This window comes from Sciurus carolinensis, chromosome 4 (genome assembly GCF_902686445.1).
Source record: "Sciurus carolinensis chromosome 4, mSciCar1.2, whole genome shotgun sequence".
Taxonomy (NCBI): Eukaryota; Metazoa; Chordata; class Mammalia; order Rodentia; family Sciuridae; genus Sciurus; species Sciurus carolinensis.
This window is the reverse complement of record NC_062216.1, coordinates 78,642,197-78,652,722: the sequence shown is the minus strand read 5'-3', so window position 1 is coordinate 78,652,722 and position 10,526 is coordinate 78,642,197. Positions and strand designations below refer to the sequence as shown.

Here is a 10,526-nt window from a genome sequence, read left to right as displayed (position 1 = left end):
ATCTTAGGGTTAGTATTAGGATAAATTAGTATATGCCCATGGTATTCAATAAAATTTATCCCTTATTATTACTATTATTGAGTTGTTTCTCTCAATATAATATGGTCAACCTTTCGATTTCTGAGGGGCAAGAATCAGCTGTGCACTTTTACGTAAAGACAACTGAAATATAAGGTTCTTATGGGAGTGTCAAGGGAATTGTGCGTATCAGTTAAAGACCTCCTTTCCAGGTACAGGTGGTGGCTTTTAACTGAGCAATGAGGCTCTCCTACACGAGCTGGTCCTTTACCCTGGTGTTTCTCATGAATTTTCCATGTTTTCTGAGGGCTGGAGTCAGTGCTACAATCAAAGACATGTCTCAGCCTAATACTGGACCTTGGGGAGAAAGTCTGTAACAGAATGCAGGTCCAACAGTCAAAAAGTTCTTCATGTTCATGACATCCTTGCAGAGAGAGAATATCTTTAATGAATCTGGAGTCCTTTAATCTCTCAGCCTGAAAGTTCCCTACAGAAAATGGGATAAATAATGTCAACCACATAGGCTCATGATGAGAATCAAATCAAATGATAGCATATGTGGAATCATAATATAATTTGAGATATTTCTGTTTTTACTATGTAGTACTGTTACCCACAATTCTCTTTCAGGGATCTGCCAGGGTGAGAAATCTGCAACAGCAGGTGCTCTCCAGAAGCGGGGGGTGCACGTCTATAATCCCAGCAACTCTAGAGGCTGAGGCAGAAGGATTGCAAGTTCCACTTCAATTTAGAAAGGTCCCATTTCAAAATTAAAATAAATAAATAAATAAATAAAAATAAAAAGGGCTGGGGAAATAACTCGGTGGTAGAGCACCCCTGGGTTCAATTCCTAGCACCGGAAAAAGAATAAGGTGTTCTCTTAAAGTCAAAGAAGACTTGATTCTGTTCTCTGACACAAAGGAAGCTTTTGGGGTCCCCGCAAAGCAGTATGTGGCTCCAGCTTTGATGACAAAGTTGCAGCCACAGACCAGGAGGGGAGTCTCCTCAGCAGCAGGTGGAACAGGAATTTCTTCTCCGCCCTTCAAGGAACCTTTAACATCGGTTAAAGGTAAGGGGGCATCGCAATCTACTTGCAATCGATCTTATCAGCTGTTCTCCAAATGTCCTCCCAGATTTTCCCTCCCACTCAGTTCCTTTCCCGCCTTCCCCCAGGGACATTCTCTGAACTGGGTGAGGCTCCCTCCACTCCAATGGAACTGGGGAATGCCTCCAGCAGGGGCCACGTGGGGCGAGGTCTATAAAAGTCCAACGCAGCTGTCCGGGTGACGTCTGCCTCCTGTGCGCTCTCGGTCAGCCGCCGGTCCTCCCGCCGCACCAGAGCCATGCTCCGCAAGGTCCTGATCCTCCCGGTCCTGTGCGCCCTGGCTGTGGCGTTCCCCTCACTGCCCCCAGGCGAGTGCAATGTTGGAGGTCTTGGTCCTGGGGAATGGGACTAAATTAATTCTGTGGTGTTTGAGTGTGAGAGGGAGAGGGGAGGAGAGAAAGGGGGGAGGAGGAGAGAGCTCCCTGGTGAAAGCTGTAAAGTGGAATTGGGGGAAACGTACTTAGACTTAGGTGGCGATGGATGGGCGTCTAAGCTCTGAACCTGGGTAGCTGGGGAGCCATGGTTTAGGTTGTGGGTTCCAATCGACCTCAGGAAAGTGACCAGGCTGGGCCAGCTGGGGTGAGGCGGGTGACTGGAGCTGCGGAGGTTTGCTGGGTGCCTTTCCCGGCTGGGTGTTAGCTCTTATTCTAGTTAATTCAGGCGGAAAGTCTTGTGGTGGGAACCTCATTTCATAGTGGAGTACAGTAAATTTTGGAGAGATACAGCAACCAGCCGGGTCACAGACTGGAAATCAGTGTGTCTGGAAAGGAAGGGTGAAGCATGTTGAGGAAGGAAAGAAACAGTTGTCTTCATGAGCAGAGAGAAAGGGAACCTCTCACCCCAAAGCTTTCTTGTCCATTTCTTCCTGCTTTCAGGACCATTCTCTGGAGGAGAGGTGTGTGCTTATTTGCATTAAAATGGTCACTGTCCCTGACCCTCTTCCTCCCAGTTCCCCCTCTGGTGGCTATTTCTGAGGGGCTGGTCTTTACTGCATTTTGACTGTGTGGTAAAGCAAGGTGAGGACAGTGGAGAGCTAGTGATTTAGGCCTCTTGGGCAGCTGTGCACATCTGCCACAGTGACTGCACATCTGTCTCCACCGCAGCCAAGGACACCAGCTTGTTGCCCAGCAGACCTACTTGGCTACGATGCTTATGTGGTTAACAAGCCCCACCACTGAGCACATGCTGAGAAAAGGGGCCCTGGACATGGTCCATTAGTTAAATGCAAACCTGTTGGGAGTTGCCCAGTGTAGAGGCCCTCACCCTCTTGCTTGTACTTAGCAATAACCATTCTCCTTGCTCCTTATCCCCTCTCAGCTTTTGTTTTTAGCTTTCAGGCTCTGGGAAAAACTGTAGAGGGGAAGTCTTCTGTGCCTGTCTGTCCAGTATAGTCAGAGGACAGTATCAAATGCTTTTTGTTGAACCTGGCCCCTCAAAGGAGGCTGTGTGGGGGTGCTAATCAGCTCCTGGGCAGCAGCTGGCCCAGGGACTTCCTACCCTGGGCAGGAGGGAGATTTGTGTGGGACCACCAGGGCTTCAGCGGCCACCTTGTGTTCCATGCTTAACCCTATTTTAGGAAAGGTCTAACTGGGAACAGGCAGGTGTGGAGGTGGCAGAAACATTCAGACAGGAAGGCACTTGAGCTGCTGTTTTTTTTTTTTTTATTTCTGGTTCCACTAGAATTAACCACTGACCTACTAGAATGGATCCGTGATCTAGAGTTAACCACTGATGGAGCCGTAACCAGGGACCAAGATTCAATCACTGATCTAGACCAGACCACAGACCTAGAGTCAACCACAGACGTGTACCTGGATGTCACACAGACTTCTGGTGAGGTTCTTGCTTTAAGGAGGCCTCAGCAGGTGTTTCTGGACCCCTATCATCTGCATTCCTGAGAATGCTCCTTTTCCTTCTGTGTACTAGATTCCTGCCATTGCTAGTGACCACACCTGTCTTCCATTTTATTTTCCCAGAATTCTTTGTTGACCTTGAAACAGCCACTGCCAGCTCTGTGGAAGAAGCCAGTGAGGCCCCAGGTAAGGATTCCTGTCTCCTGACAAGAGACAGGAATTTTCTCCCTGACTCTCTACCTCATTACTTAGGAATGTCCTGTGGTAGCTAATGTTTGGGTACCAGCTCTGGTGTCTCCTTGGGGTGGACAGATGTGGCAACAGGATGGGGCTAATCACTTCCTTTCCTTTTCTAGATGATTACAGTACATTTCAGACAGAGAGCTTTGTGTGAGTAAAGATTTTGGTAAGTGTAAATGTCATCTGAATTTAGACTGAACAGAAGAAAGAGGGATTTAAAGGCTTCATGAATTGAACAGTGGTCCTATCTACCCACTCCCTCTCATGACTCCATGTTTCTTCATTTTTCTTTTGGCCACTTAGTGAAGGAACCACAGCACTTCAGAGCCTTCTGCCACTACCAATAAACCTCACTAGTTTGAAGAAGTGTGAGATTTTTGCTAAAAAAAGGGCCTTGGGCTTTACCTCTAAGAGTAGACTTTTAAGTGATCTCATTATGTCTACAAAAAGCAGCTAATCTGTATTCTAGCACTGCTGTATTGAAGAATTGCTGGTAGTAGTTGGAAGAGTGCAGAAAGTGTATTTTTGGGGTGATGAAGAGCCTATAAAAATGGGGTTGGCTATATGACTTTAACTTTCTTCTTCATATAACATACCTTAATTTCTTAACGAGTGGCACCTCGGTATTGTACTCCAACTTCCCTACCTCTAGTTGGTTAATAAGTTAATGGTGTCCCATGTCCTGCAATGCATGGAGCACTAGGGAAATTCTCATATTTGACTGCAGCAAGAAGCAACCTCATGGCCCAGACCCATGTGTCATTTCTGAAAGCAGGACCCCACTTGTTTCTACCACTGCCTACTGAGAAATTATTTCTGACCATGGCAATTACCAACTAAGAAGCTTCTATTTTTAGTAGGAGGAGAAAATCCTGAAGGTTTCAATTTTTTAGGTTACTAAATTTTTGCTGTTTCCAGCACATGTATTTCCTTTTGCTGAGCCAACTGAATTAACAGTTAAGGTCAGAGATTTTGTTTTTTTCCTTCATTCTTTTTTTTTTTTTTTTTTTTTTAATGTATGTACTTTTGTGGAGAAGAGGATATGAAACTGGCAGAGGAAGATATGTCCAATTCATGTGATACTTTTAGGAACTTCTGGTTTTATATTTTTGTATTGTTTTTGTTTTTTGGTACTGGGGAGTGAACTGAGGGGAGCTTTACCACTTAAGTTATGTCCTTAGTCATTTTTTTAGATTAAAATTAAAAAAAAATATTTTTGAGGTAGGGTCTTGCTAAGTTGCTGAGGCTAGACTTGAATTTGTGATTCTCCTGCCTCAGTCTCTCCAAGTCACTGGGATTATAGGCATGTGTCTCTGCACCCAGCTATTCTTAGGAACCTGTGTGTGAGCGGAGAAACCTTTCACCAATCTTTCTCATGGAGTGCAGGTACGTCCACTTCCACCGGCATGCATTCAGCCTTGGTAGAGTGTCTTGGCAATTAGGAGAAAGGAGATTTTTGCCACAGATTCAATGTATTAAAGCTACTGGAGGCTCTTAAGAAATTAGATTCTGTTAAAAGAATTCAATGTAAGTGCCAGTTGGAAGTGACTGAAAACCATTTCTTTGCTTAATTGCAGACCAAAGCAGCACTTCTGTGGGAAGAAATGAGTCTACCTTGGTGCAACTTTGTAAGTTCCTTCTCTCTTACTTCTGATGCTTTTAGAGAGATCTGATAATCCTTTTAATGCCAGTTTTAATCCTTTGGGAAAGAATCTCAAGCTTAATATTTCCCAGATGCTGAGATCAACTACAAAAACCTAATAAAGTGGTTGAAAATAACCCCTCTCCTTCCATGTCCAGTTACCTGGAACATTAGCAACCAAGTAGGATAAGCAAGGTCTCTTCCTTGATTTTTTAAAATTTAATTTAATTTTTTTTTTTTTTTTACTGTCAAAATTCATTCTTCCTGTCTCTTTTGGATGTGAGTTCCAGTCTACTCCATGAAATTTTATCAAATGAGTAGACTGAAGAAAAGGCATCATGTTTTCTGATGCATAGGACATACCACTCCTGTAAAAATTCTGGAGGCTCTGCATAAGGATATCCAGTTTTAATACTTCTTCTTACTCTTGGCTGTTTGAAAGTCAATAAAGTAGTTTCTTCATGCATTAAAATGGACATCAGAACAGTATATAAAATCTCATTTGAAGTACAAGGGGAGGAAGGGAGGGTAAGGAATTACATCTAAAGAAATTAAGTCCCATGCCCAAGATCACAGTGGTAAGTGACAAAAAATGGATCTGATCTTTTGAGTACTAGGTTATCTAGGTAACTCCGGTGTTTTTGTTATCCTTTTTAATTTAGAAAATGAAGCAAAGTCTTCATTAGCTGTGATGGTAACTCTGCTGTTCACCGCTCTCTGAGAAGACTTGAACTTTTGAAACAGCTGACTACTTCACTTATTGGATATTGCTTGATTGCAGAAAGCTAGTAAAACATGGCACATGCCCAGCTGAGGAGAAATGGCAAGGCACTGGTCCCAGGGGGGTGTTGTGAATTCTATAAACTGGAGAGGGTCATTTCTTAGCTCTGTCCTTTTTAATGCAGGTTTAATAAATTTTCATTAGAATTGAATTTTGAGAGTGGTTTATTTAGTTGTCATGTGTTAACACCTGTGTAAATTTTGTTCTTCTTTGATGCTTTATAAAGAGGATCCAACACTTGTCAGGCTTTGCAGGAGAGCCTGAAATGAATCTATGGGAAGTGCATTAGTTTTCCCATGGCTGCTATGACAAATTGCCACAAACGTGACATTAAACAACATGATTTATTATCCTTGTAGTTTTGTAGCTCAGAAGTTTGAAATGGTTCTCACTAGGTAAAGTCCATGTATCAGGGCTGAGTTCCCTTCTAGAGGCTCTGGGGAAGAATCCCACTTCCATCTTCAGAGCCATCAATGACTGGGGGAATGTCACATCCCAGGCACACCCTGGCTCTTCTGCCTCCCTTCCCACAGCACTTTCTAGATAGCACAGACATCTCACTCCTGTGCACCCAGTATGTCTCACCCAGGTTCTTTGGGATGGAGCCAGTTACCAGGCAATTTTTATGATTACACTAGATTTTTGCAAAAAGATACATAGAAGTTTATGTAAAATTAGTTGGTGTTGCACATGTTGGTACTTAGGTGGTGTGGACTTGCAAGGGAGAGAAATGGGTTCTAATTGTAGCTGTGCAGCTCACTGTTGTCCACCTCTTATGAATCCAGTTTCTTCTTGTAACATGAATCAGTTATACCAAATCAACTAGAAAATCCTTTTTTGTTCTTCATTATAGCAAAGAACCCACTAATGTTTGGAATCACTAACTTGTATAATTATTAACTGGTCTCAGAGAAAGTCTGTGTTCTCCAAGTGATTATTTTTTGGTGGTGCTGGGATTGAACCCAGGCCCTTCAGCATGCTAGGTAAGCACTCTACCAACTGAGCTACAGTCCCAGCCACCAAGTGATTTTTTATACAATAAGTTCTCTCTTTTTATAAAGCCCTCTTATGATGAGATTGTACAGAGCATATTGTATTCTAGGATCCTTTATTCTGTCTCTGTCAAATTCTTGTCTTAGGAATTTTCTAAATAGAAAATAGTTCTAAGTCCTCCACTGATTTTTTAAAAATTTCTGTTCTGTCAGTCACTACTTTTCCTTTTTTACTCCCATTTTATAAATTTTTCTTGTAGATTTCAGTGCAGAATTTTATCATGGGCCATGAGAATGATTTATGAAATTTAGCCAGGAAAAAGGGCTCTCAAAATAGGCAATCAATAATATCTATCTAGGATGGAAAAGAGATTTCACTTCAAGTTCGAGTGCCTCAACTCAAAGTGACATCCTACAGAACAATGGACTGATGGTGTGCATGCCATGCAAACAGCTGACAGTTAAAGCCCTGGGCTTAGATGAAGTCCCTTAGGAACAGTGTAGATTTCAGGAGGAGTAAGGCCCTTGAGACAGGCCTGTGGAAACTTCATACACAGAGCAGAAGGTGAGGAGTGCCAAGCACGTCACTGCACTCAATAGCAGTTTCTGTGGAAAGCCCGAGCTGAGAGCTTTTTGTAGGTCTTTCTACAATATATACACATTTTTCACAGTATTACTGATTGTACAAATTAATTGCTACTAAAAACTAATTGCACAAAACATAATCACATATTTAATATAAAATATGTACAGTTTATATGACAACATAAACATTCTATAAATTTTGACAATGGTATTCTGTTTCTGTAACCAAGGAACTTCCCAATTTTCAAGGATTTGTTTTACTTGAAACAATTTACATTTTATGTAATTATTGATATGTTAAGGCTTAAGTCTGTCACTTTAATTTATGTTTTCCACCTACTTTATTTTTTTCCTGTTTATGCCTAGGCTTCCTGTGTTATTTGAAATTTTATTTCGTTCATTTTGTGGGGCTGGGGTTGTGGCTGAGTGGTAGTTGGTTTGCCTAGCACACGTGAGGCACTGGGTTCAATCCCCAGCACCACATTTAAAAAAAACCAAAACACACAAAAAATCTAAATAAACAAAATACAGGTATTGTACCAGTTTATCTATCTATCATCTATCTATCTATATTGATCTATCTACCTATACACACACACACACACACACACATATATATATATATATATTTTTTTTTAGTGGATTCTATAGATTTTTGTTATTGTTGGGATGTGAAGTGTTCCCCCAAAGCTCACATGTGAGACAATGTAAGAAGGTTCAGAGGAGAAAAGATTGGGTTTTGAGAGGCTTAACCTAATCAGTGAATTAATCCCTGATCGGATTGACAGTGGTAACTTGAGGCAGGATGTGGCTGGAGGAGGTGGGAATTGAGGTGTGGCTTTGGGATATATATTTGTATCTGGCTAGTGGAGTCTCTCTCTGCTTCCTGATGATGTGAGCTGCTTCCCTCTGCCACACTTTTGGACCATGATGTTTAGCCTCACCTCCAGCCCTGAGGAATGGAGCCAACTGTCTATGGATTGAGACCTCTGAAACTGTGAGCCCTCAAATAAACTTTTCCTCTTTTAAAATTGTTCTGGTCAGATCATTTAATCACAGCAGTGAAAAAGCTAAGACAGTTTTATAACCTGTCACTTATTTAACTTAGATAACTTATGACTTAAAGTCTAAAGTAGTACTAATAGAACTTCCTGTAATGACATAATATTCTATATTTGTCATTCAGTATGGTAGTTACTAGAAATGTGGCTATTTACTGTTTGGAATGTGGCTAGTGTGATTGAGAAACTGAAATTTATATAATTTTATTCATTTAGATTTAAGTAGGTACATGTGATACAGCACCATATTGAACAGTGTAGAACTGAAGAATATGGGGCTATAAGTCAGATAAACGCACTAATGGATGGATGCATAATCACACATGTTCCGAAATGAACATGATGCATGCAAGTTTATAACAGAGGAGTGTGGGTAGGAGCTAAGTTGGCCAAAGGAGGTAAGTTGGCTGAAGGGAGCAGAGAAGAGCATTCTAGGGTGTGGGGAGAGGATATGTTCTAAAGGGAGGGATCCAGAAGGACCCAGGAAGGCCATTCTACAACAGAGAATAAAAGGGTGAGACTTGAGGTGTGTCTGGAGAGGGAGATCAGAAAATCTTGTTGGTTGCTTTCAGAATTTAGTCTTTATTGGAGGGTGTTTGTTTTAAAACCGGGTGAAGAGAGAATTTTTTTTCCTTCCTTCCTTCCTTCCTTCCTTCCTTCCTTCCTTTCTTTCTTTCTTTCTTTCTTTCTTTCTTTCTTTCTTTCTTTCTTTCTTTCTTTCTTTCTCTCTTTCTCTCTTTCTCTCTTTCTCTCTTTCTTTCTCTTTCCTTCCTTCCTTCCTTCCTTCCTTCCTTCCTTCCTTCCTTCCTTCTTTCTTTCTTTCTTTCTTTCTTTCTTTCTTTCTTTCTTTCTTTCTTTCTTTCTTTCTTTCTTTTCTTTTCTTTCTTTCTCTTTTTCTTTTTTTGTAGTCCTGGGAACCAAACCTGGGATCCTGTGAATGTTAGGCAAGCTTTCTGCCACTAAGCTACATCCCAAACTGTTGGCAGAAGATTTTTGCATGAACACAATGTGGCATGAACAGCTTTGACTGAGGACTGTAGCTTGGAGAATTTGGAGGGAAGGTTAGAATGGGTGTTGCAAGGTCACTAAATAGGGAGGACACTGCAGTAGAGTAAATGAACATGGCAGTGGAGATACAGTGGATGGAGTTCAGAGACAGGAAATTTAAAAAGAGGACAAATTGGTATACTTTGTATACAGAATGAGACAGTCAAAGCTATGACTTGTGTATTGCATGAATGGTTGGATGACAGTCACTAGGACTAAGGTTACCAGATTTAGTTTTGTTTTGGAAACACTGAGTGGTACATTTAGATTATTTAATTGAAGATGTTAAATATATAAAGGTGTGATGTTCAGGGTAGTAGTCTTAGCAAAAGATATAATTTCTGTCACCGGTACATTATGTAATAATTGAAGCCATAGAAAAGGTTAAGTTTTTCTTTTTCTTTTAGAAAAGAAAATCTCAACTAGAGATTGAACCCAGTGGTATTTCACCACTGAATTACATCCCCAGTCCTTTTAAGTTTTTAAATTTTGAGACAGGCCCTTTCCAAGGCTGACCTTGAACTTGGGATGATCCTCCTGCCTCAGGCTCCCAAGTCTCTAGGATTATGGGTGTGCCACACCATGCCCAACTCAGAAAGTTTAAGTTCTTCTAAGGAGATAGTATATAGCAAGAGGAGACAAAACACTAAAAATGAAAGGATTTTACAATTCCTTGGCTAGGTGGAAGCAGATGTGTCTGCAAAGGAAACAAAAGATGTTAGCTCCTGGATGATGGGAACTGTGACTTTGAATTCATCACTGCATCCTCAACTCTTAGAAAATTTCTGATGCAGGCAAGGCACTCAATAAATATTCGATAAGTGAGAAAAGTGAGGGGTGTATCAACCAGAGAATTAGAACATAAAACAGTTGCATGTGGTATCTTGGAAACAAAGGAAAGAGAGGGGGTTCTTTTCCTCTCCTCCTCCTTCCCCTCCTCCTTCTCCTCCTCCTTTTTCTTCTTTTGATTGATCCTAGGGGCACTTAACCTCTGAGCCACATCCCCAGCCCTTTATATTTTTTATTTAGAGATAGTACCTCATTGAATTGCTTAGGGCCTCACCAAGTTGCTGAAGCTGGCTTTGAACTTGTGATCCTCCTGCCTCAGCCTCCTGAGTCTCTGGGGTTACAGAAGTGGGTCACCACAGCCGACAAGAGAGTGTTCTGAGAAGGACAGAATTGTAAGCCACGTCTCCGTCATT

The 10,526-nt window shown here is 41.5% G+C and overlaps 1 long non-coding RNA gene across 1 annotated transcript; it reads left to right on the top strand.

Annotated features, from left to right (window-relative positions):
* The first annotated feature begins 2,805 nt into the window (after nucleotides 1–2,805).
* LOC124983511 (uncharacterized) lies at nucleotides 2,806–5,790 on the top strand. The gene is made up of 5 exons (XR_007108454.1): nucleotides 2,806–2,956; nucleotides 3,100–3,162; nucleotides 3,333–3,382; nucleotides 4,794–4,844; nucleotides 5,521–5,790. It is a non-coding gene; the product is annotated as an uncharacterized LOC124983511 (long non-coding RNA).
* The last annotated feature ends 4,736 nt before the right edge of the window (nucleotides 5,791–10,526 follow it).